Source organism: Telopea speciosissima, chromosome 5 (genome assembly GCF_018873765.1).
Source record: "Telopea speciosissima isolate NSW1024214 ecotype Mountain lineage chromosome 5, Tspe_v1, whole genome shotgun sequence".
Classification (NCBI taxonomy): Eukaryota; Viridiplantae; Streptophyta; class Magnoliopsida; order Proteales; family Proteaceae; genus Telopea; species Telopea speciosissima.
The window spans coordinates 45,461,529-45,489,130 of record NC_057920.1 but is presented as its reverse complement, the minus strand read 5'-3'; the positions used below and the strand labels follow the sequence as shown (position 1 = coordinate 45,489,130).

The 27,602-nt window shown below is 39.7% G+C and overlaps 1 non-coding gene across 1 annotated transcript; it reads left to right on the top strand.

The window, feature by feature from the left end:
- Window positions 1–6,700: 6,700 nt before the first annotated feature.
- On the top strand, window positions 6,701–6,786 carry LOC122663471. The gene has a single exon (XR_006333141.1). It is a non-coding gene; the product is annotated as a small nucleolar RNA snoR14 (small nucleolar RNA).
- The last annotated feature ends 20,816 nt before the right edge of the window (window positions 6,787–27,602 follow it).

Sequence of the window (27,602 nt, the reverse complement as noted above, 5' to 3'; positions counted from 1 at the left end):
ATTTTGGACTTGCTAAAATTTTAAGGGTAGATGATTTGGCTTCCTCTGTACCTTCATTTCTATACCTTTAATTTTCCTTTGGTTCTTTTTAATTTCAATTTGTAGAGCTGGCCTGCATGTCCAATTGATGGTTGTTGTGGTTGTTGTTCAAGGGATGAGAGATTCCATGAAAATTCCTATGGGTACTAATGGACTTTTGAAAGTTCTGCTCCAACTGCAACTGTTCTCTATTTCGTCTATGGCCTCTACTGTTCTCCCTCCCTCGCCTCTGCAACTCTCTCTTCCTTGCCCCCTGCAACTCTCTTTTGCCCTCGCTCTCACCTCTACCTGTCTCTCTACTCAGCTTCTTACCTCCTTCCTCCCGAGGGTATTGAGAATCCATAGAGCTAGGATGTTCAATGGAAGAAGGGGCCTTGATTCAAGAGACCCCACCTAGAGATCTTGCTGTTTTCTATCTGCATTCAGTTCCCAGAATTTCTCAATCCTCATCATTTGCTTCGTGCAACCCCATATTCTTCAGCAACAGTAGATGCAACTACTTCTAAATCTGTCTTTCTAATATCTCTTTATTATTCACTTCAGGCATTTCCACTTCATTGTTCTGTTCAAATGTATTTGATTTTTTGAGTCTTTTCCCAAAGCCATATCCAGATCTCCAGAGCTCCCACTCAAATTCTTCATTGGTCTGCTTTGCTTGCCATCTTCTGATGGTTATGTTGCAGCCTTGTGAGATTTTCACTTTGAAAAAAGTTCTTCCTTCAAGCTCCTCTATACAATGAGAGAGAAACTAGATGTCCATTCAGTTCCTTCTTGAATTCAATTGAATTCTTTCCTAAAGTAATTTTCTATCTCTAGAATTTTCCCCCATAATTCAGCAAAAGCAGCGTTTTGACATATTTATTGTACCCCTTGATTGTAATAGGAACTGGGTAGGAAGAAACCATTTTAAAACTCTCCAAACATTAAAATTGTATCAAAATGCTCCATTTTTTTTAATAGTCCCATAATGCCTCATTTTTAATAGTTTGTCTCTTCTTGGATCCATTTAGCCAACCCCATTAAGTTGGGATAAGGCTGAGTTGTTGTTGTGTTGTTGTAATGCCTCATTTTTACCCAAAGAATAGCAGCCCATTCAACTTTTGACACCCTCTGTCTAACTAAGACGCAAGCTGAAAAAAATAGAGAAAAGACAATTCCAAGTAGCTGATATCAAATCAGAATGATGATAATGCTGGTGTTGGTGATTGTGATATTTATTCTCAAATTTATGGACCGAGTTTGGTCCATGATCTGGAATCCATGGGTACAATTGGTCCTACAGGATTGCCTATGTTATCAAAAGTGCTTTCAATCCTATTTCTTTTTTCCCTTGCATCTTCTATTTTTATTGTAATATGATTTTTTTTTTTGGAAAGAGCAGTAGATAGAAGGGAAAAAAGAAATAGAGATGAGGCGGTCAACACCTTGAGTTTTATTATAGATTTTAATTGTAATTGAGTGTGAATTTTTAACCTCGAGTACCCCCATTAAGTATATGGCATCGTCATTAATGGGTAGCTAAACAATTTCAGTTCAAATGAGCCACAAAGTAGAGATGAGGGCTTTAGGTGAAGGGGATCCATAAAATCAAGACAAGATCATTGAATATCTCGAATCCTCTCTTTCCTCATCAGATTGGACATAATGTTTAATTATTTCAGTCATATCTTTAGATCTGAACAACCTCCTCTGTTTCTTTATTTTCATTATGTCAGTCATATCTGAACAACCTCCTATGTTTCTGAAATCGTCTTTGCAATTCTCAGCTTTCTCGACTTTACTTTCTCACGGTACTTAACTCATGGACTCTGCTGCCGCTTCGATAGACTGAGGTGCAAAATTTGGAGAAGTTGTGGTTGGCAAGTTGTAAATTGAGTTCTGATTTGGGGATTGAATCTATTGCGGCTGGATGAAAGTTGTTGAGGCTTATCAGCTTGAAGTGTTGTTTAGGTGGGGGTGGGTTTGCCTTCTCTCATACGTCCCAGTAACTTCTCTTCTTCAAATTTCTTTGTTTACTTTTTATATTGGTGGATGAAAATATGTATCCTTGCCTTTTCAAATTCTTTGATGCAACATTTATAGATTAGGTGAAGGCTGCTTTGCAGTTACCTGTGACAGGAACAGAAGGAAAGAAGAGAATTTTTTCTTTTCTCTCCCACTCAATTCAATTGGGTAAAGCAGAGAATGTTATGTGTAAAAATAAAAGTAGAATTTTCTTTTATCCCAATTATTCTTTTTACTTTGCAGATTTTATTGTGATTCTGTTGGTTTTGATTGAATTTCTTTGACTTTATTCTGTCACAACTTCTATAAGGGGATTTATATTACGGGAAGTAATTTGATTGGTGCTGCAAGTAAAATTTGTTTGCTTTTGTTTCTTTGAATTAGATTGGGTTTGATGATTTATGTGAATGTTCAATTGGTTAGTTTTTTGGCTTTCTCATTTGGTAGAATGAGAATCTGAAATATGAATCCTTGCCTTTTCAAATTCTTTGATGCAACATTTGTGGATTAGGTGAAGGTTGCTCTGCAGTTACTTGTGACAGGAACAGGAGGAAAGAAGAGAATTTTTTAAGCTTACATTGTATAATACTTCAGCAAATTTAACTTTGTTGAGTTCTTGAAATCGAGTTTGACATTGAAGAGTTCTTTTGTATGTGTGAATTTTTTCATAATGGTTTGTGTGTGTAGTCATTCTCATTCCCATTATTCAAGTATTGATTTTTTTTTAAACTTACATTTTCACTTCCTCTCTGTCACTCTTTCTGCCTCTCTCTCTCTCTCTCTCTACCACTTGCTCCATTCATTCTCTGTCATTCCACTTCTCTCTGTGTCAATTTCCATCACCTGGTCTCTCTCTCTCTCACACACACACACACACACACAATTCTCTTTCTGTCTATCATTGTCTATTATTGATTTATGAAGTATTTGATGACTAAAAGTTTTCCAATATATCACAGCTTCTAGCGGATGAAGATCTTGGATTGGCAGGCCACCTTCTGGTAGAGCGTTTAGTGGGAATTGTCTCAAAGGAAGGAAATGCTAAATTTGGAAGTGTGGTTTCTCCTCTCCTTATCATTTACTCCAATGTTGATATTTTAGCTAGGTTTAAATATGCAACTTGGATATATTGTATATAAGTAATTATATTGTATATATTATATCCTTGTGATTTTGAGATTCAATGTGTAGGTAGCCGGAGGATATGATGTTGTTGCCAAGTCAGAAACAGGGAAGTCCCAAAAGCGCTTTCCCCTTTTGTGGCTAAAATATTTGTTTTTTTTAATGATTAGTAGAAGAAAACCATTAACTTTTTCTCTTTTTTTAGCTCTTCTTCAATGATGTTTAGTACTAGAAACTTTTTACAACAGATACATCTTACAGCACGTGTGAGTTTATTCGAAAAGATTAGAATAATGGAAGTACATATTTATTGTATATAATATTATATCCTTTTGAGTCATGCATTTATTCAGAAGATTAGAATAATGGAAGTGCATATATATTGTAGAAGACAACAAGACAGTGGAGCAACCCAACAATAGAAAATCCCACCCTCTTGGCTTTGTTCTTTCTTAGAAGCAATAAAATAGGGGATCTGCCCCCACCCCCTTCCCTCATCCTCTTTTGCCTTCCTCTCTACAAAAAAAAACAGGGGCTTTTTCCCAAATTTGGAGCATCCAACCCCTTTCTGCACAAGTAAAGAAAGTGCTTTGCCCGAACTCCATTCTCCGAGCCCACCTTTCTCTTAGATTGAAAAACAGGAGCTCCACCCCCAACATACGAAAAAGGCCATGTCCGCATTTTTTGTGTTGAATGGTATAGTTAAAGATGGACTCTCTCTCTCTCACACACACACACACACACACACATTCCTCCAATGTAAATGGGTTGTTGAGTTTTACTTAGATCAAATTGATATAATCACTTATTTCCTCGTTTGTTTTGTTCAAATTTTGCAGATTTTGTGTTTTTCTTAATCTAGACTAAAATTATTGTTTTTTTTGCAAGTTCCAATGTCCTCAGAGTTGAATCATATACCCAAAAGTGGTAAGGGTTTATATTGATTTTTATGGATGTTTTTATTACTCTTCACATACAGGGATTTAAATGCTTCATTTGTTTTGTTCAGATTTTGCAGAGTTCTCTTTAACCCAGACTAAAAACTTCTTTATTTTTGGCAGGTTCAAGGTCCTCGGAGAGTAACAAACTAGAAACAGATGCCAAAAAATTATTAATCACTATCGGTAATTGTTGCATGCTTTAACATTTTCCATAATTGTAGCGAGGCCAAACCATAAAAAAAAATTGAGCCCATACATACGGACTGTAATTTTGCAGCTGACTGAATAGTACTATATCTTCTTGTTATAACAAAGGCATATACTTCTCTTCATTGTCAATTTCAAGACCTGGAAATATCCACATCGATGCTTCCTCTCAATTTTTTTTTTAGTTCTTTTTGGTTCCTTTGTTGTCTATTTTAAGACATAATAAAATATTTATCTGGTGTTCCTTTACATTTTCTTTTCTTATTGATCTTATTAATTGATGTAGGACTTGGGAGTTGATTGTAAGTGTGTGGCTTGCAAGAAAAACATGTACCCGCTTGAGAAAGTAGACTATCTTTTGTCCTCTATTAGAATGAACTTCACATTATTGCAAAATGTTACCTCTTTGATAAACCAAAATTGTTTCAGTCTTTGAGTTGCATAGAAGTAACATTTAGAATCTGCCTTCCCATTTACTTGCATGTAAAAGTTTGTTTTGAACCATTTGTATTTTTTGTCTTTTTTGGTCACTGAATGGCTATAGATTTTGCTAATTATTTCTCTAAGAGGTCTGAAGTTGATGGACCTGTCACAAGTTAACAAAAGAAGAGGGAAAAAATAAATAAAGAAAGAATTTCGAACATGTTAAAAAGAAACTGAAGCAATTGTTATTAATTGCTTTTACTTCTTCATGTAGGTATGTGGGTTTTTTTTCCAATGTATTTTGAATTGGTTTAATTAATTTGTGACTAGTTTGATTTGAGACTGATTTGAAATTGTAGACACACGTAGGCTACTCTTGTTGTGATTGACAACTTTTTTGTGTATTGTAAAGCTCTCTTCATTTATTCAAATAAGCAAGTAGGGGTTTTTGTTGGCAAATTAATCTTGTTGGTTAATAGCATTTTTCTTTTCTCGATTTCACAAGTAGTAAATATGGATTTTTAACTCAACTGGTAGAGTACTTGGGGTGCGAGAAACGACTCCATACTTCAAGAGGATGGTGGTTCGAATCCATCAAGTCTCTTATTTATATATTCATTTTAACTTCAATGGTAGTGTCATGAGAACTGGTATTTCATGAGATAGAGAACCCAATAGCTAACAATAATTATGTTTCTGTATAACTTGTTTAATTTTGACTATAGGTTTCATTATTTCTTTTATGTTAGTAATGTGTGTTGAGTTAATTTTTCATGTTGGACTTGTTTTCGGAGAGTTGAATCAATGCACATTATGTTTGATTTAGAAGAGTTATGGCCAAGAAAAGTATAAGTCAATGATGGGATATTTTTTCAACAAAAAAAAAAAGGGAAAATATCATCCCCCTCCCCCTCTAAGTTTGCCTAATATCAATCCAGTACCCAAGTTTTAAAAAATATCTATCCACTCCCCTACTTTATAAAGATTATATCAACCGTATCCTAACCATTAAAAATGACTATTAACTGATGACGTGGATAGGTCTAATTTATCTAAAACCTTAAATTACCCTTAAATTATTTTAATTCCAATTTTACCCCTTCAATCCCAAAATACCATTCTTCTTCCTCTGCTTCTCTGGCAGATCCTCTCCTTATCCTCTAGAGAAGTAATTACATAATAAAAGCAGAAACGAAGCTGCGATCGTTATCATCCCATCACATAAGAAGGTGGAGTGAGGGCAAATGAATAAACCGATCAGTACGGGGGGAAAATCCCAAGCGCACACAAATAGAACAGACATTAAATCGTAAAAGAATATAAAGCAATGAATGAGAGAGAGAGAGACACACACAATTCTGCAGCGTATGATGCCTTGTGATAGAAAAAAGCTCAAACGTCAACAGAGAGAATCGCAGAAGGAATTACAGTTGAAGGTTTAAAATATATCAAGAAACCTAAACTACCACCAGCACCACCACCACCGCTGCCACCTCTGATCTTCTTCATGGTTGGGGCATTGATGACAGCCCATTGATGAACTGGCCTGGTTCTATGGGCTCTCTAAGCTGAACTGATCTAGTTGGTGGTTGAAAGAGATCAGAACCAGTGGCTGAAACAGTTCTAGTTATTTTGCTAATCATTTCAAAACAAATAATTAACATAATTCCAGTGGAAAAGTGGACTGAAATTTCACCAAAATATTTTGATTTCGACAGAACTCGAAATGATGATCGAAATCTGAAATTTCAAATTCTTGAGCTTCACTTTGTTGGATGATTTCCTTTCGAGCTTATCTTGACTGCTTCTAAGAATTTCTGAGCGTTTCTTTCTTCTCCCTTCAACTTTCTTCTTCTTCTTAACATTGCTTCTTGTCTAATTTGTGGTAAGGGTTAGGGTTCGTTCTTTCTATTAATCGGAGATTTGGAAATGGTGGGTATTAGGTTTAAGAAAAAGGGGGGAAAGCGAGGTGATGATAAAATTCATGTCTGTTAATCCACTGAAATTACAATGTGATGTCTATTCATGAATCCCGACAGGTTTTGATCGTAACTCCCCAAGAACAAACAAACCCTCCAAGGCTTTTTTATTGTTAGTTTTTTTTTTTAATTGCTTCGAATTTTTGGATTTCTTTTTTATGATTGATGGTTTGTTTTTCATCAATCTGTTCTTCTCTTTTTAGCTTCTTCTAATTCTTTTTCTGAGAGAGGTGGAATTCTGAACTGCTGATGAAAGAATTTAATCCAAACTGATTATGTTCCGACAATCTGGTTTTCTCTTTCTTCCCTTTTAATTTCTCTCTCCTTTATTGTTTCGGATCTTTGAGTTCCTTATTTTTTGTTACTAGGTTAGCCCTTTATTTTTTTCTCAACAAGTTGCATATTTGCAGCAAAATCGACCAAAACACTATCGAATTCATCATTTGTAGTTCTATCGCAGGTGGAAGCAAAACCGAAAGGCTAGATAACAATAAATTCAAGAATCTCTATCGATAAGAAATAAAAAATAAAAGACTTTGCTGAAATGGTTAAAAAATCACTAATCTTCAAACAATTTTTGAATGATCCCTCAGAAGACATTTGTGGCTCGGGGACTCTCTGCAAGAAATGTTGATAACCCTTCATCGCAGAAGGGGTTTCGATGGTGATGGTGGAGCTGGCGGTAGAAGAGGATTAGAGGCGGCAATGGTGGCGATGATGGTGGTGCTGGAAGAAAAAGCACCGAGGAAGAAGAACAAACGGAGAAGAAGACGCAGGAGGGCAAAAGTGTTGCAAGGGAGAAGAAAGGCTTTTGCCTTTTAACTCTACATAAGGGTAATATAGTCTTTTCATAAGTAAGGGAGAAAGACATGCTTTCAATAGATATTAAAAAGGGTAGTTTTGTCTTTACACAGGTTTTTTTTAACACCTTACATGGTTAGGGTACAGTTGATCAATCTTTATAAGGTAAGGAAGGGGGTAGATATTTTTCAAAACTTGGGTACTAGATTGATATTAGGCGGATGATATTTTCCCAAAAAAAAATGATGGGATATTTCTTGCATGATCTTTTATTGTCTTGATTTGCATACTTATAAGAGGTCATATATCTAGAGATGGGCAATAGAACATGCCCAAAAGCTCTGTAAAAGCATCATAATTTGATACTAACCCTAAATTATTTGTTGAGAAGTCTGATTATGCAATGGTGTGTAGAGAACAATATTGAGCTGTCAATGGGATCTGTAAATGGTAGGATAAGAATGTGAGATGGATCATTTCAGGATGTTACTGGGGACATAGAAGCCATCAATGCTCTGGTCTGTAACGTTTCCAGCCAGACCAAAGGAGTGCCACAACTAAAAATCCTCTTATCATTGAAGCAGATGCTTACAGACTCCAGCAGCTCCATGGTTAGTGGAGCTCTCATAATTTTGTCAGTTCCTGTCAGCCACCAAGAGTGTTTTGTTGATATAGCAAAGGCCGTCATCATTCCTGTTTTGATAGACCTGTTGGGAAAAGGCTTTACCCTAAACAAAGAGAATGCTGCAGCCATCCTACTTTCAATGTGGCAAAAAAATAAAGAAAAAAGATGAGAACCTTTATTGTATTGCAAGGCTTGGTGTTTTTATACCCTTGAGCGAGTGGGTCTTTAGATGACACCATCGATGTTTTTTGCTTGAATTGACAGCTCGTAGGAGAAAAAACGAAAGAAACTAACAAAACTGACAAGGTTTTGAATATGTGATTGCAATATGCAAAATTTCTGTTTACTGTATATATTGACAGTGGGCTGAATGAATTATGGGCCTTGAATCTTTGCTTCTCTGCTCTTTATTAACTATATTTGATGTCTGTATTTCCAAGAAAAGTTCACCGATTTCATAATCTCAGGTTAATCAATCAATCAACTCATCACTATTTATTCTCTGTATTGGCATTCTCTTGGTATTGAGTTGAATCTAAAGTCTATTATTCATAGTTACAGGGTAAAGCCTGAACAAGTAGGGTTTACCATTTTTCAATGAATAAAATCAAAGCACAAGAGTTAGAGCTACTTCTGATGGCTTTGCTTGGCAACAAATAGAGTGGTACTTTTCTATGGCATATTCTTTGTAGTCATATCATTGAGGTCTTAGCCCTCTTTGGTACAGTAGGTGGACGTATCTTGACAAAGGAAGTTGATGTCAATGCTAATTTTGTTTGTAAGTTGTGAGGAACATTCCTTTAGGATGACTCAATTGTCACTCATTCTTTTTGTTTTTTGATGAAATGTCACCCAATTATATGTTAGTCTTTTTGCTTATGTGATGTTTTGTTTCTTTAGATTGTCTCTTACTTAGCTATGTCCATTGTAGGGCACAACTGCTAATTTGATAACCTTAATTCCAATTTATTTGCTTCTTCTTCCATAGCTCTTAATCTCATAAACAATTAAAAAAAAGATGGGTCTAATTGGCATTATTTAAAAAAATTGTCTTGTTAAACATTAGGACTCTGCATTATGTTGTCACATTTCTCTTTTTGGATTCTTGCACTTTTGATAGAGATCAACTGTGTAATTTCTTAAGGTTAAGAGCAATGGTATCAAATCTGAGTATGGTCAACAAGGTGAATGCTTATCCGGGCCGACTTCGGATAACATCTAAGTGTGGAAGTGGAAAATCACAATATAGGGAATAGCTGGATTAGATGAATTGATGGTTGTTACTCTCTTTTGTTAATCTTAATTTATTATTATTATTTTTTGAATAATTTATTATATTTTTGAATTTGATAGTATTTATGATTCATAATATCAACACAAGATAATTGACACATTTTATGTATATAATGTTTCATTATTTATTCTAAACCTGAAAGAAATGGTTTAAACAAGAATGAGTTTAATTTGTCTTGGACATTTTCTTTCAGATTTCAAGTTGTAGCTTTTCCTTTCTTGAGAACATCCTAGGTGACATCGAGTTGTAGCTTTTCCTCTCAGTTCCCAAGTTGTAAATCTAGAAATCCACTTATAGTTGGTTTGGGTTTCATTTTGCAAGAACTTGCCTCGGTACATCATCGCAGGTTCAAGTTGTACCAAAAGTAATGCAAATTACTTTGTTATTCATGGATATTATGCATATCTTCTATTATTGAATCGCAGCCACTCTCTTGCACTAACTTGTAGCCATCCTCATTTTATCTCAACTCAAATTCTATTAAAGAACCATCAATTTCGACCAGCTAGAATTCTTTCTCAACCTCACTTAGGGTTAGATTTCCCTGCCTGATAAATAAAAGGTTTGGGTTGTCACCCTGTATTAAAACAGATCAGAACCATTTTACTCCAATGATATAAAATCTTTAGATTTCCAACTTATATGTTCTCAACCGAAAGGAAACTTCGAATAAGCATATACACCACTAACTACTCATGCTCTCTCATATCTCTCCAATAGAAACCTCTATGCTCTCTCTCACATACATCTCCTCTCCCCTCTCACACATGGGGTCTACACGGTCAAGGGAGGAGAGATAATTTCTCTCCCTCCCCCTTTCTTGTCTATGATCCTTTTGTTCCTCTATCCACGATATCCCCTGTTAGATTTAAAATATATTTTATTTTATTTTAAGTTTTAAAATTTTTTTGATTGCTTTGTTATGGTGTGGGACCCATGTGATTATAGAAGTAATTCCAAAGGTTGTAACATTCTATGGGTACCCTAAAGTCTATTCATGGTCACTATCATGAGTGGGAAGGTGGGTCAAGGATATTGAATGAGATTGATTTATCACTTCATGGCCATAGGTGATGTCTCTCCCTTTATGGGTATTAAGGTCTTTATGGTCCTTAGTGGAGAATGATCATTTTATGGAGTTTTAAGGCCTTTATGATCTTAGTGAAGAATGAATGAATTTTAAGGTCATTCATGACCCTTAGTGGGGAATGACCATGAATTTGGAATTAATCTCCAATTCATGTCCATATTCATGCCTATAAATCTTATTCTTCAATTTGGTCATAAGTGGATGGTTATTCTTGATAATTCCAAGGGAGTGCAAGGATTGGCCTTGGGCCTATATAAACCCAACAAATTGCTTTGTAAGAGATATCTTTGGATACATGTTCATGCTCATACTTAGCAATCACTAAGAGTATTATTCTCTCTCTCTTTCTTTTCTTCTAAGTGTGTTAGAGGGTTGCTGTATTAAAGCTCTTGGCTCCTTCAAGGGACTAGAAGGACTGCTTCATCTTCTAGTTGGAGGTTGTTTTATCTTGGGGTAGTGGTGCAGAACACTCCTTGGCAGTAGGAGGCATCAATTACCTTAAAGGCAGCACCACAAGTGTGATTCAACCTCAAGCTTGTTCAAGTTGTTGCGGGTGTGGTTCTACATCAAATTCAAGCTTTGGTCTTCTCATTTCAGCCAAAGGTCAAACCTAGTTTCTACTGCTTAATCTATTGTATTGCAATTCGTGTTGTTTCAATAATTTATAAGGAATTGTAATACAATTACCCAACAAGTTTAAGGTAATTGATATTATAAGATCTCATGGCTGATCTTGGAGTCGTAAGCAACAAGGGTGATGCTTCGAACAACAACACCGCTGAAGGAGCTGTCAATGAAGGAAATCCTTCAAACACAAGTATTGAAGGAGCAATCAATAACTAAGAAGGCGGAGTTCCTGTTAGCCGCAATGGTAAGGAGATTCCTCTTTTTCCTATCGTTGACTCAATTCCCACCAATGTTATCCCGTCGGTGACGGAGCTCATCCCGGATTTGGGTAAGATGAGGATTATCTCTGAATTTGACAAGATCGAACAGTTTGGAGGTCAAAACTTCAAACGATGGAGGCAAATGATGTTATTTACATTAGCCCAAATTAGGGTGGTATTTGCCTTGACTGAACCCATGCCGGAAAAAAGTAATGATCCTGAAAAGGAGGGCAAAAGGGTGGCTTGGATTCAAGCGGATTACCAGTGCAAGAATCGAATTTTGAATGCATTATCAAATGACCTATACCATGTGTATAGTTCTTTGGAGTATGCATGTTCGATTTGGAATGCGTTGGTAAAGAAGTACTCTCTTGAGGATGCTGGTTCAATGAAGTACTTGGTGGCTAACTTTCTAAACTTTGCTATGAAAGATAGTGACACCGTCTCAAGCCAAATTGATCAATTTCAAATTTTGGTTGGAAAGCTAGCAAAGGAAAAGATGGTTCTACCGGAAGAATTTGTGACCGGTGCCTTGATTGAAAAGCTTCCATCTTCTTAGGATGCCTTTAAGGCGTCTATGAAACATAAGAAGACGGAGTTGACTCTAGACCAATTGATTGTAAGGATCAAAATTGAGGAGAAGAACCGGCACAAGGACAAGGGTGAAAAAGACATTGGGGAAAGACGCCTAAAAACGAACTTGGTAGAGACCAACAAACAAAACAAGAAAAGGAAGAATCGTCAAGACAATGATGAGCCTTTTTTCAAGAAGAAGAAACTTACTTGTTTTGTGTGTGGTAAGCTAGGACACTTCAAAAAAGATTGTCGGTTCAGGAAGAAAAATTCTGAAAAGGTGAACCTAGTTGAAGACAACGTCTTTATTGCTATGGTCACGAAAGTAAATTTGGTTGAAAAATCAAAAGATTGGGTAATGGATACCGGTGCCACAAGACATATTTGTGATGATCTAAAGATGTTTTCCTCTTATTCCATGAATACAGAGGATGAAAAGGTATTTATGGAAAATTCCCAAAGTGCTCCTGTTATGGGAAAAGAAAAAGTGACTTTGAAACTCACTTCAGGGAAGACTATGGTTCTCACCAATGTTCTTCATGTGCCGGATATTAGGCGCAATTTAATTTCAGTTCCTTTGCTTAATAAAGTAGGAATGAAATTAGCTTTTGAAAGTGATAAGGCGGTTATCACTAAAAACAATGTTTTTGTGGGGAATGGATACCTTAGTGAGGGGTTGTTTGTACTAAGTGTTGGAAATATTGTAATTGAGAAAACTAGTACTTCTTCTGCTTACATGATTGTCTCTTCTAACTTTTTTGATTTGTGGCATGGTAGGTTGGGTCATAGTAGTGTGAAATATATCATCAAACTATGCAAGTTAGGCATGATCACCGATAAGATGGAATCCCCCGTAAACAAGTGCATAACTTGTGTAGAGGCAAAGTTAACCAAAAAACCTCATAAGACTATGGATAGGAAGAGTAATCTCTTGGAATTAATCCATAGTGACTTATGTGACTACAAGTCATATGAGTCTAGGGGAGGAAACAACTATGTCATAACTTTCATAGATGACCACTCTAGATATACCATGGTGTATTTACTCAAATCAAAGGATGAGGCCGGAAAGGCGTTCATATCTTACAAAATGGAAGTTGAAAATCAACTTGGTAAGAAGGTTAAGAGACTTAAAACTGATAGAGGGGCTGAGTACTTTAACCTTGATAAGTTTTGTGAGGAAAATGGAATTATCCATGAAACAACCGCTCCATACCAACCGGAATCAAATGGGGTTGCCGAAAGGAAAAATAGGTCTCTTAAAGAGATGATGAACTCTATGTTATTGAGTTCAGGTGCACCACTTGATATGTGGGGGAAAGCCATGCTATCGGCATGTTATCTATCAAATAGAATCCCACATAGCAAGACTGGTATGGTTCCATTTGAGAAATAGTTTTGTAGGAAACCAAGTCTAAAACATCTACGGGTTTGGGGTTGTTTGGCTAAGGTGTTACCGGATTCCAAGAAAAGAAAATTGGGACAAAAAATATGTGATTGTGTGTTTTTGGGTTATGCTACAAATAGTACGGCATACCGGTTCATGGTGACCAAAGCCATGGATGATGTTATTGAACCAAATAGCATCATTGAATCAAGAGACGTTGAGTTTTTTAAAAATTTATTTCCCTTTAAGTCCATATTACCTATAAGTAAGGATAGTCAATTGACTAATGGGGAAATGGAGTCAAATGAAAGGGTTACCAATCAAGAATTGAGTAATGATGACGAAAGTCGGCCTAAGATGAGCAAGCGACTCAAAAGACCCAAATATACAGATGATGAGTGGCTTGTCTATTTAGTAGACAAGGATCCTCTTACATACAAAGAGGCAATTACATCACTGGATGCCGTCTTTTGGAAAGAGGCAATCAAGAGTGAACTAGATTCAATCTTGGCAAATAACACTTGGGAATTGGTGGATTTACTATTCGGGTCCAAAACTTTGGAAACCAAGTGGATATTTCGAAAAAAATTAAAAAGTGATGGGTCACTTGATCGTTTCAAGGCCAGACTTGTTGTCAAAGGTTTTAGGCAAAAGCCTCATATTGATTACTTTGACACATTTGCCCCGGTATCTAGAATTGCCACGATAAGGGTTATGTTGGCAATGACGTCAATATATAACCTGGTCATCTATCAAATGGATGTGAAAACGGCATTTCTTAATGGGGACTTAGAGGAAGAAATTTACATAAACCAACCAGAAGGTTGTGTTGTAATTGGCCAAGAGCGAAAGGTTTGCAAACTTCGAAAATCCTTATATGGATTGAAGCAAGCACCGAAGCAATGGCATGAAAAATTGGACAAGGTTCTAATTTCAAATGGATTCATTGTAAACGACGCTGAAAAATGCTTATATAGCAGGTTTTATGGTGGTAGGGGTGTATTCATACTACTATATGTAGATGATATGCTCATAATGGGAACAAACTTGGAAATGGTTAATCAAACTAATAAACCTTTGATGCCTAGTTTCGACACAAAAGATTTAAGAGAGGCTGATATGATCCTTGGGATCAAAATCACCAAGCAAGGAAATCATATTTCATTATCCCAAGCCCGATATGCAGAAAACATACTTAAAAAGTATGGGTACCATGAAGTTTCAGCGGTTAAAACACCTTTTGATATGGGGTGTCACTTGAAAAGGAACCTAGATGAACCAGTGAATCAAAAAAGATATGCTCAAATTATTGGTTCGGTCACATATCTAATGAATTGTACGCGTCCAGATATTGCCCTTGCGGTAGGAAAGTTGAGTCAACATACTCACAATCCAAGTAAGGAACATTGGAGTGCGGTTGATAGGTTATTAAGGTATCTAAAAGGCACTATAAACTATAGTTTACACTATAGTGGTAAACCAGCGGTTTTGGAAGGGTATTGTGATGCAAATTGGATTTCGGATACAAACGAGTCCTTATCTACTAGTGGATATGTGTTTACACTAGCAGACGGTGCAATCTCATGGAAGTCCACAAAGCAATCTTGTGGGACAGGCTCTACCATGGAAGCTGAGTTCATAGCCTTGGAAAAGGCAGGAACGGAAGCCAAATGGCTTAGAAATTTAATGGCGGGTATTCCATTGTGGCAAAAACCGACGCCATCGGTATCACTACATTGTGATAACCAAGCGGCTATACATCTAGCCAAGAACCGGATATACAATGGTAAGAGGAGGCACATACGCCTCAGACACAACCTTGTGAGACAGTACATAGATGAAGGAATGATAGCTATCGATTATGTGAAGTCAGAAAGTAACCAAGCTGACATGTTCACAAAGCCTATGTCTGTCAAGAACTTGTGTAGTGCATCTACAGGAATGGGGTTAATGCCTAATCCATAGGTCATGTGATGAACACCCTACCTATGTGAAGAGGCTAAATGTCTGAATTAGGTTCAAGGGGTACAAACGAAATCACTGGTTGACCGATTTTGTACTACTACTTGTATAAATATTCATTCCAAGCTGTAGATGGTGAAAGTAGTACTACCACAAAGAAAGAGGTTGAGCGGTAAAGCTCTTAATTAGTCTAATCCCAGGAAATGTGGGGGTGTGTCAGTTGTGGTGCACACTAGGGACTAACCTAAGTGAATGTAGGGGGTGTGGCCGCCGCCGATGAGAACTTATAGGCGAGTTCTCTAAAACATTCACGAGTTCAAGATAAGGGATATGGCCGGTTCAAAAGTCCAAAGTGATTTTATGATGGATAGCGCAAGAGTCGACCTATGGGATATGGTTGATGGGATGGTCAACTACACCAATGAGAAAAGGTTCTAGGAGTCTGACTCCACCTCTACTCTGTAGTGCGGTTCATTAGACCTAGTGTAGGTTCAAGTCCGGAAGACACCTACAACGATGTGTCCTATAGTGTCTAATTCAGTCACAGCATGTGTGTCTCGTGTCGTTTTGAAACTTGTGGGGGATTGTTAGATTTAAAATATATTTTATTTTATTTTAAGTTTTAAAATTTTTTTGATTGTTTTGTTATGGTGTGGGACCCATGTGATCATAGAAGTAATTCCAAAGGTTGTAACATTCTATGGGTACCCTAAAGTCTATTCATGGTCACTATCATGAGTGGGAAGGTGGGTCAAGGATATTGAATGAGATTGATTTCTCAATTCATGGTCATCGGTGATGTCTCTCCCTTTATGGGTATTAAGGCATTTATGGTCCTTAGTGGAGAATGACCATTTTATGGGGTTTTAAGGCCTTTATGGTCTTAGTAGAGAATGAATGAATTTTAAGGTCATTCATGACCCTTAGTGGGGAATGACCATGAATTTGGAATTAACCTCCAATTCATGTCCATATTCATGCCTATAAATCTTATTCTTCAATTTGGTCATAAGTGGATGGTTATTCTTGAGAATTCCAAGGGAGTGCAAGGATTGGTCTTGGGCCTATATAAACCCAACCAATTGCTTTGTAAGAGATATCTTTGGATGCATGTTCATGCTCATACTTAGCAATCACTAAGAGTATTATTCTCTCTCTCTCTCTTTTCTTCTAAGTGTGTTAGAGGGTTGCTGTGTTGAAGCTCTTGGCTCCTTCAAGGGACTAGAAGGACTGCTTCATCTTCTAGTTGGAGGTTGTTTTATCTTGGGGTAGTGGTGTAGAACACTCCTTGGCAGTAGGAGGCATCAATTACCTTAAAGGTAGCACCACAAGTGTGACTCAACCTCAAGCTTATTCAAGTTGTTGCGGGTGTGGTCCTACATCAAATTCAAGCTTTGGTCTTCTCATTTCAGCCAAAGGTCAAACCTAGTTTCTACTGCTTAATCTATTGTATTGTAATTCGTGTTGTTTCAATAATTTGTAAGGAATTGTAATACAATTACCTAACATCCCCCACCCACAAATATAATAAATTTGTTTAATTTTTATTTGAATTATAAATATATTTATTTAATTTAGCAAACTCTTTTTTTCCTTAGACATTTTGGAGGAGAGTCCCCCTCTCTCTCTCTCTCTCTCTCTCGCACACACACACACAAACCTGATCCTCATTCTCTCTTGAATTCCCACATGTTCCTTCTTTCTCACAAACTCTCTCATTCTCTCAAGTCTCAATGTATCTCCCCTCACCTGTTTCTCTATTGCCCCAACATATATATATATATGGCCACACATGCACATTTACTAGAGCTTTCAGAAGTTGATCGCCTACAGAAAAAAAAAGGATACAATTTGAGCAAAATGCCACCTTCCTGAATGAGATCACATCCATAAATTCTAAGTGTTGTTTCTGTAGCTTCATCTATGTCATCTTTCCTTGACAGGGAGTTTCTTAACTGCTCATCCATCAGGTAGAATGTATCAATTGCCGTGTAAATCATTATGAACAGCTAAGGTAAAACAAATCCAAGTTTCAGTTAAGGTAAGGTTAAGGGAAAACCCATGAAGGCAGACGCATTGCAGGCAATCCATGATTACAATTAGACCATCTAACCAACTAGCCTAAGAAAATGCCTTTTAACTAAGTGCAAATTGTTTTCTTAGTTTCTCTCTCTTTTTTTCTTGTAGGCCTTTTAATTTGAGCATATGAACTTGATATGTTTTCTAGCAATACTCCTCCGTGCTGCAATTGAAGCTCGGAGAATTTTTTTTAAAAAAATACACTTAATACTTCATCAAACGAGGGGAAATCAAGTCATGAGTGCTAATTAGTCAAACCCTAACTATTCATCCCAAAAAAAAAAAAAATCAAACCCTAACTGAACCTATCCTTAAATTTTAAAGGAAGCGAAGAATACAAGAATCCAATAAGCGTGGCAAACGTAATCGAAAGCAGATGGATACAAAAATAGAAGAATGAAGAAGAGGTAACAACTGACCTTTGCAACTTTTGCTGTGAAGAATGGAGAACCGAAAGCAGTTCATCTGACGTTGGAAGGAAGGGCAAAGGGGACTCGAACCCACTGATAGGGGCAAACAAACCCCGACCAATGACACGAGGACACGTGGACACCGACACAATCAGCAATGGAACAAATAACGATGATGATGTCACTATCTTGTTGTACAAGGTAAGGGGACCCTAACCCTTATGCAACTAACCAACGGATAACCCCTATCTATTGAAGATTACTCACAAAGGGGGAGGAATAGTCCCACTTCGACGCAACCTCGGGAGACTCCCAGTGACAGTGAACTACAAAAAGTACAACTGCCTTGGAGGACTCCCTTGCTATAAATAGTAGACGAAGGGACCCAGGTAAGGCATCTCACCATTGCTGACTCTGACTCTTTCGTACTTCCTCTACTTACTGTTCTGCCAGACTGACTTTGGCATCAAGAGTCCCCCCTCGGAGTCCGCTCCGGGTCTCTTTAGTGCTCTTCTACCTTTTCAGATCTCCACATCATCGAGCAAGATTCCGGCGGCAATAGATTGGTGCCGTTTGTGGGAATACAAAGAGCAGAGTCTACAATGGTGAACACCAGGAATAGTCATCGATCAGCATCAAATAATGAAGCCGGGAATAATAGTAACCTGAGTCAAGCCAACAATGAACAAGAAGACCAACGCCAGGCGTTGACGACCTCCAATCGCGGTGGAAGAGCCCCCAGAGGCGGAACGCGGAGAACCAGCCAACAGCGGGGACAGACGAGCAGGCAGGTACCCCCGCCAGATCCACAGGTGCCGATGACCCAAGGCCAATTCCTGGCCTGCAACAATAGCTCGAGAGGCTAGCGCAGGCCCTTAAGCAAAATTCAAAGGCCCTCGCCACTCATGGGAACACTGTCATCCCATCACGGACTCACAGCCCGAGTAGGGGTGACAAAGATAGCAGCTTGGGCTCGACCCACGTGGATCAAGGCAACCACGACAAGCAAGCTGACAAATAGAAGAAGAAAGTTGCCGATTAGAACGAGGCCCAATCGAAGCATCAGCCCCAGGAGGACCGTGGAAAGGCTCCAGCGGAGAACAATTTGAACAAGCAATTGAAGGACCTCCGAGAGCAAATCCAGAAGATGGCTAAGAAGCAGCCATTGCCCGAGAAACTTGTCTTCTCCGGGAAGACAGCACTCTTAGATGAAATCATGGCTGTCCCCTTCCCCAAGGAGTTCAAGACGCCGGCGTTCGAATATTATGATGGCAGCACCAACCCTGTTCAACGTCTGGAAGGCTTCAACTCAATTATGGCTTTTTGTGGGGCCTCCGACGCGATCATGTGCCGCGCCTTTCCCCCAACTTTAAGGAAAGCCGCCAGAACTTGGTTCACCCATCTAGAACCAAACTCCATTCATGAGTTTCGGCAGCTTAGCATGGCCTTCGCCTCCACCTTCACGAGCAGTCGAAGCTACATGAAGACACCGGTGAGTCTCACCACGGTGAAGCAGAAAAGTAACGAAACTCTGAGATCCTACTTAACTCGGTTCAACCAGGTCAAGCTAGAAGTGGAGGACCTTGATCCCAAGGTAGAATACACAGCTCTACTAGTTGGGATCCGCGACAAGGACCTCAATTAGGAACCCTGCAGGAGTAATCCCAGCAATCTAATGGAACTTCAGGCTAGATGCAAGGGGTACATGACGGCGGTGGAAACCCTCGACGCAAAGATGGATGCCCAGGACGGTAGAACCGAGAAAAAGAGAATCGAGCGAGATGAAAAGCGAGGTCGTGAAGACGACAAGAAGAGGAGGCGGCGCCGGAGCAGGACCCCTCCAAAGCACTTCAAACGGTATACTCCGCTCAATCAACCCCGTTCGGAAATCTTGATGCAAATCCAGAATGAGAAGTTCATCAAGTGGTCGACGAAGATAGGCAACAGCCCAAACAAGAAGAACGGCGACAAGTTCTGTCACTTCCATAACGAAACCGGGCACAACACTGATGACTACAAGTACCTCAAAGGGGAGATTAAGAGCCTAAACTAGAGAGGCTTCCTAGGGCGCTATATCCATGATCGTTGAAACCACGAACGCCTCGACGACCACAGAAGAGACGAACAACTAGCGCGGCAGCCGAGCAGAGAGAGACCGGGCAAGAGGCGCAGAGAAGATCGAAGGTGCCCCGAATCAGCCGAGCTCCCTAGGCAGAACCACCAAGGGAATCGAAATAGCCCAACAGGGGTTATATCTACCATATACGGAGGCCCCAGGGCGGAAGAAAGTTTGAAGTTGGCTAGGAAAGCGAAGGCCTACGCTCGAAGGGTTAACACGACTGAAGTACCGACCAAGAAGGCAAAAACTGGCCAAGTCATCTCATTCCCCGACGATGACCTAGTCAGAATCTAGTCTCCACACGATGATGCCCTGGTGGTGACAATGCGTGTAGCAAACTTTGATGTGAAGAGGATTCTCATTGACAATGGGAGTTTGGCTAACATTCTATTCACATAGGCCTATGATCGGATGAAGCTGAGCAGGGATAGGCTTAAAAAGGTAGATTACACCCTACAGGGCTTCACGGGGGCGACCGTGAACGTAGAGGAGTCAATCGAATTGCCGCTCATAGTAGGAACTGGAGACTACCAAACTATTGTAATGGTCACTTTCCTAGTGGTAGACGTGTCATCCGTTTACAATGCTATTCTCGGGCTAGTGGGGCTCAACGTGCTAAAGGCAGTGGTGTCAACGCCCCACCTGAAGATGAAGTTTCCCACCAGCCAAGGTATTGGTGAGTGCAAGGGAGACCAGCAGGTGTCTCAAAACTACTATGCAACAGCACTACGAGGAAGAGGGAAGGCTGGAGAAGCGCTCCCCATCGAAGACCTCAGGGATGAGAGCACGTAGAGGCAGGCAGCCGAGGACCTCGATCTCGTTGATATTACAGAGGGAGACGACTCTAAACAGGTCAGGATCGGGTCACACCTACGAGGCACCTAGCGAGAAGAGATGGTAGATTTCCTCTGAGCAAACTCAGACATCTTCTCTTGGTCCGTGACAGACATACACAGGATCCCCCAAAGTGTGATCGAGCACAGGTTTAGCATTGATCCGGCTCGAAAGCCAGTGCGACAGTAGGGGAAGAATTTCACCCTTAAGCGGCAACTCAAAATCAAGGAGGAGGTCAACAAGCTACTGGAGGCCGGGTTTATCAAGGAAATCACTTATCCTGAGTGGTTGGCCAATGTGGTCATGGTACCCAAGGAAAACGGGAAGTGGAGGATTTGCATCGACTACACCGATCTCAATAAAGCCTACCCAAAAGACACCTACCCATTGTCAAGAATAGACCAGCTGATAGATGCCACCACGAGCCATGAACTGCTGTCGTTTATGGATGCCTATTCGGGGTACAATCAGATCAAGATGTACAAGGCAGATATCCTGAAAATAGCATTCCGCACTGGTGACAACTAGTACTGCTACAGGGTGATGCCGTTCGGATTAAAAAATGTGGGCGCAAAGTATCAACGGCTGGTGAACAAGATCTTCAAGGACCAAATCGGGTGAAACATGGAAGTATACGTAGATGACATGCTAGTAAAAAGCATAGAGCGAGGGAAGCACGTTCTCGACCTCGAGGAAGCCTTTCAGGTCCTGCGGAAGTACTGCATGAAGCTGAACCCCACAAAATGAGTCTTTAGGGTGACCTCGGGCAAGTTCTTGGGGTTCATGGTGTCAAAGCGGGGGATTGAAGCAAACCCTGCAAAAATCGAGGCAATCCTGGGAATGACCTCATACCAGACAATCAAAGAAGTGCAAGATTTAATAGGGCGCGTAGCGACACTGGGCCGATTCATGTCCAAGTCGGCTAACAAGTGCCTCCCCTTCTTTAAAACCCTAAAGCATGCCAAGCGATTCGAGTGGACAGATGAATGCGAAGAGGCCTTCCAACAGCTTAAGAGATACCTGTTGTCACCGCCAATGCTAGAAAAGCCAGAGGCAGGAGAAGAGCTACAACTGTACGGTCTATACCTAGCCGTTTCCCCAGTAGCGGTGAGCGTAGTTCTCATCCGGGAAGAGAAGAAAGCCCAAAGGTTGGGATATTATGTCAGCCGAGTACTGCTGGATGCAGAAACGAGATACCAAAAGGTGGAGAAGATTGCGTATGCACTTAGTGTGGCCGCCTGAAAGCTACGCCCATATTTCCAGGCGCACACCATCCTAGTGCAAAGTGATCAGCCATTTAAGAAAATCCTGCAAAAACCAGAATTCTCCGGAAGGCTGGTGAACTGGACGATCGAGCTGAGCGAATTTGACATCCACTACAAGCCGAGGACCGCCATTAAAGCCTAAGCACTGGTGAGCCAGCCAAGCAAGTCTGCCCGGCCAAATACCTAGCCGGGCAGAACCAGCTGACCTGATCAGCTCGGCCAGGCCCAAAGAGAAAAAAAAAGAAAGGGGGAGAAGGAGGCAGGCCAGCCCTATGCACACACGAAGCCAGCCCACGCACACACGAAGCCAGCCCGCTCGCACACGAAGCCAGCCCGTGCTACACGCAGCTAACCCCACGCGCACACGAAGCCAGCCACACACACTCAAGGCCAGCCCCGAACGCACGCCAGGCCAGCCAGCGTGCACGCCATGCCCAACCCAAGCCAAAAAAAAAAAAAGAGAGGGCAAACCGACCAGGTCCGACCGAGTGGACCTGCCCGGCCAGCCGAACAAGCTCAGCCGAGTAAGTCTGCTCGGCCATTCCAAGCAAAAAGGAAACAAAAGAAAGAGGGCAAGCCAACCAGGTCTGCCCGAGTGGACCTGCCCGAGCAACCGAACAAGCTCAGCCGAGCAAGTCTACTCGGCCATTCCAAGCAAAAAGAAAAAAAAAAACATAAAAAAAGGCCAAAAAGCAATGTGACGTGTGAGCTTTTAATCACATTCAAATGTGATGTGACATGTGAGGTTTGACATGTCAAGCACAAATCACATTCAAATGTGGTTTTTTTTTTTAAAAAAAAAAAAGGGGATTGATGTGACATCTTCAATCACATTCAAAAGTTGAAGAGTGTGGGGAGGGAAGGCCGAGCAAGTCCAGCCGAGCAAGCCCAGCCGACCAGGTTTGCCCGGCCAAGACCTACCACATTGAAAAAAAAAGAACAAGAAAAGAAAAAAAAAAACAAAAGAGGAGAGAGGGAGAAGAAGAAAAGGAAGGGCCGGTGTCCGCCAAGCCTGTACTCCCTCACCCACCTTCTGTGTTCAAGGAAGTAGGGGGCATCTGATAGGGGCAAACAGACCCCGACCAATGACACGAGGATACGTAGACACCGACACAATCGGCAATGGAATAGATAACGACGATGATGTCACTATCTTGCCGTACAAGGTAAGGGGACCCTAACCCCTATGCAACTAACCGATGGATAACCCCTATCTATTGAAGATTGCTCACAAAGGGGGAGGAACAATCCCACTCTGACACAACCTCGGGAGACTCCCAATTACAGTGAACTACGGAAGTACAACCGCCTTGGAGGACTCCCCTGCTATAAATAGTAGCCGAAGGGACCCAAGTAAGGCATCTCACCATTACTGACTTTGACTCTTTAGTACTTCCTCTACTTACTGTTCTGCCGGACTGACTTTGGCATCGGAGAGTCCCCCCTCGGAGTCCGCTCCGGGTCTCTTCAGTGCTCTTCTACCTTTTGCAAATCTCCACATCATCGAGCAGGATTTTGGCAGCAACACCTACGAAGAAGAGGATTTCAAAATTAGATGCTTCAGACTATATTAAAGTCCCTGCTATTACTTTTAATTGTTGATCCTCGAACCATCACTTCAGCATATCGGAATTGCCGCAGATGGAGAAGAAAACTTTTTGCCCTATTGCTATTTCATTTTTTATCCGGATCAACTACTAAGTCGGGCTATTAAGTTTGGAATCGTCTAAATGACACCTCCATAAAGGGGTGTAGTTTGGCCCCCTGTCAGCCCAAGGCCGTCTTGAGCCCGAACAGGTCCTGTGCTGAGATATCCTGACTCTGAGTCCGGGTTAGGGCTGGGAATTTCTGGTCCTAAGATAGGATCGAGTTAGGCCAGGATTGAGGCCTTAGGCTGAATCTGCACAGCTTTACCCTATCTTCTTCTTTCAAGATTTCATTACTAGATATATCATACAAAACTTCAATCAAGATATGGCAGCAGCACATAGTTGGGGACACTAAAGAATTTAGTCTTTTATATCCATTTCACCTAACATTGAAAATACCAAAACCAATCAGTCATGGGCTCATGGCTATGTAATCTCCCAATGAAAGAAGAACCATGATCATTACAATTATATGGTTATCCAATTATTATTGGATGTCTTTTAGCCAATTGGAATGGTGATGCCACCTTGGGAATCATGAGCAATATTCCCAACATTAAAAGAGAACAAAATAACAACTGAGAACAAAAACGAGGAAGAGGGGAATAATGGAATCAAGAAAGAACTTAGCCCCTGCATCTCCCTTCCCCCTCTCCATGGTCAAGACTAATTGGGGTCAGCTCGGCTCGGCCTTGAGGGCAGGCTAGGGTTGAATTTTTTTAGGCCCAGAGTCAGGGTCGAGCCGGGCTCAACTAAGGAAAATCAAGGTTGGGCTGGGGTTTTAAAAAGTCTGGCCTAATCCGAATTTGTTGCAACCCTACCTCTATATAGGGGTGTCTTTCTCAGATTTAATCGGTTCTCGTCAATTTAGGGGTCAATAATATTACCACCACCACCAACAACAACAACATAGGCTTACCCCCAACTAAATGGGGTCCATGGAACCTTTCAGAAACAAAATAGGGAAAACTGAGGTCCTCATAAAGAGAAATGAAAGTAAGAGAAACTTAAACGAAATTGGATAAACAAGGTAATAATGGAAAATGAAAGATATTAGTGGTAAATAATATTGCCACCAAGGATGTCAATTGGTTCGGTTTCGATAATTTGATTTGATTTTGGTTCAGTTCCATATACAACATGTGAAAACCAAAACCAAATGATTTGCATATAATATGCATACTTATTAACTATTGGTTGGAGTCCTCCATGGATGCCAAGAATACCAATGAACAAGATACTATCACTACCGTATCTTTTGCTGGAACAACAATAGTATCTTCTATAGTACCCTTAGAAGATACAAACACAGTCCTTTAACCCTCAAACATTTAAAAACAAAACTAATGCAATCTTAATCAATTTCATTTAGCTAAAAACTTGATATGTGAGCATGGATCCTTTCGTCTACCTATCCTCAAAATTACAACTCTATTCTACTTTACCACATGAAAAATATTGGTGCTAAATGTTTCAAATTGGAACTACAATTGAAAATCAGAAACTGGATCAAATAAGTTGAACCGAATAAAGTCAGTTATGGAATGTAGGAACCAAATTCAGTTCAATTCTGATTCTAGCATAGGAACCATTGGTTCAAACCGAAACTGAACCGAATTGGGATACTAACATATTACTAATATTTGTATTAGATTGTAAGATTCTATAATGAAATCAGCCTTATCCCAACAACAACAACAACAAACTCAGCCTTATCCCAACTTAATGAGGTCAGCTACATTATGGATCCAAACAAACAAAGTAGGTAAGAGTGAGGTCTAGACAAAATAAGGGAATGAAAAGATGGAAAAAGAAGGATGACGAATAAGATGAGAAGTGAAAAATGAAAAATGACAAATGAATGATGGAAAATAAAAGAAAAATGACAGATAAAAGTAAGAGGAACGAGGCACATCCCAACAAGTCAGCAGAATCTCAACTAAATAGGATCTGCAACATGGATCATTCCCCTCCAATAGGTTCTATTTGAGGTCATACATGGTACAAGACCTAGACTATGTACGTCCTTGCTCACAATTGTTCCTATGGTCATTTTAGGGCCTGCCCCTCTGCTCTTTTAGCTCCTTCAATTTGAATCATATCACTTCTCCTTACTGGGGCGTTCTTAGGCATCCATTGAACATGACCATACCGCCTCAAACAATTCTCTTTGAGCTTGTCATTGATCAGAGCAACTCCAAAGTCAACTCTGATATGATCATTCCTTTACTTATCCTTCCTTGTTTTTCCACACATCCATCTTAACATCCTCATCTCTACCACACATAACTTCCCAATATGACACTTCTTAATTGCCCAACATTCTCTCCTATACATCATAGTCGGTCATATAATAGTCCTATGGAATTTTTCTATAATCTTTAAAAGAATACGTCAATCACACAAGACTCCGGACGCACCTCTCCACTTCAACCATTCACTTTAATTCTTTGTGAAACATCATCTTCTATGTCACATTCTTTATTTATATTAATCCTAAATATTTAAAATAGTCACTTTGCGGTATCTCTCTTTCCTCAATTCACATCATGTCAGTCTCCATCATAGTGTGACTAAAATTACATGTCATATACTCTGTTTTCGTTCTACAAATCTTAAATCCTCTTATTTCCAAGGTTGATCTCCGTAGCTCTAACTTAGCGCTAATCACTGCCTTTGTCTCAGCCACCAAAACGATATTATTGGCGAAGAGCATACATCACAAGACTTCGTCTTGAATGTTGTTGGTCAGGTCGTCCATGATAAGTGCAAAAATATAAGAATTATTAGCTTGTATAATACTACTATATTATAATATATCATATTAATGTATTAATAAGAGAAAATTACTTGGACACCCCTTAGACTATGGCCTAATTAATTATTCTCCCCAATTTTTCAAATAATTACTTGAACACCCCTTGCAGTTTACCATTTCTTTCAAGTAGGTCAAGTCTGTTAGTTTAGTGATGATGTCATCGGTTAAATTTTTTGTAATGCCTAAACTACCCTTAAAAGGTAGTGAAGTGACCCTTTTACCCTCTTCCTCCTTCTCCCTACAACCCACCGATTTCATATTCAAACACAAACAGATTTAAGAAAAAAATTCTTTTTTCTTAAACAAATTTCAAATCAAAATAACCCAATACCCTTAATCGATTTCATATTCAAACCCTATTAAATCTCTTTCATGGCCGATTCAGGTACAAAAAAAAATACTAATAAAATCTGAGATGCCGTTGCCCCTGTTGCCCAGAAAACAATCAGTAAACTTTGGACATCTTCTTCTTCCTTTATTTTTTATTGTTAAGGGCTGAAAAAATTGTTTAAACAACACATTGATTGCCGGTTCTTGAAGCAGCAATCATGGCTGCCTTTTTTTCTTTCTTTATGTGCATACATATATTTTCTATTTTCTGTTGGATATTCGAAGACCCAGATCTCAGCCATCATATAGCCAATAGGACTGAGATTTGGAGGGTTGTTCCTGCCCCATTCAAGAAACACTCGACCTGCCTTTGAAGGCCTGTTGAACACAGATCTATCAGATCTGGAATTTTCTTCTAGGATTCATATCGGCTCACTGGTTTTAGGATTTTCTCTGCTGCAATCTCAAGGTGCAACTTCTCTGCAAGTATTCTTCTGATCAGGCCCATATTTAAAGGGTTTATTCTTTCTCTAGAGAGCTCTACTCAATCAAGGTTAAAGGTCTATTTGGCTGGCTTTCCACCTTTCTCTGTGGGAGAGCATATCACCCATGTCCCAGACACAGTGAGGTGAATGACCACCCCGCCACCCCTATGAAAGACGAAAATCATGCTCTCCATGATACCAACGTGAGTGCTTTCATTTGCCCCTATACACGTGCAGAAGCCACGCTCCATGTACAGAGAATACCAACCCATATTATTA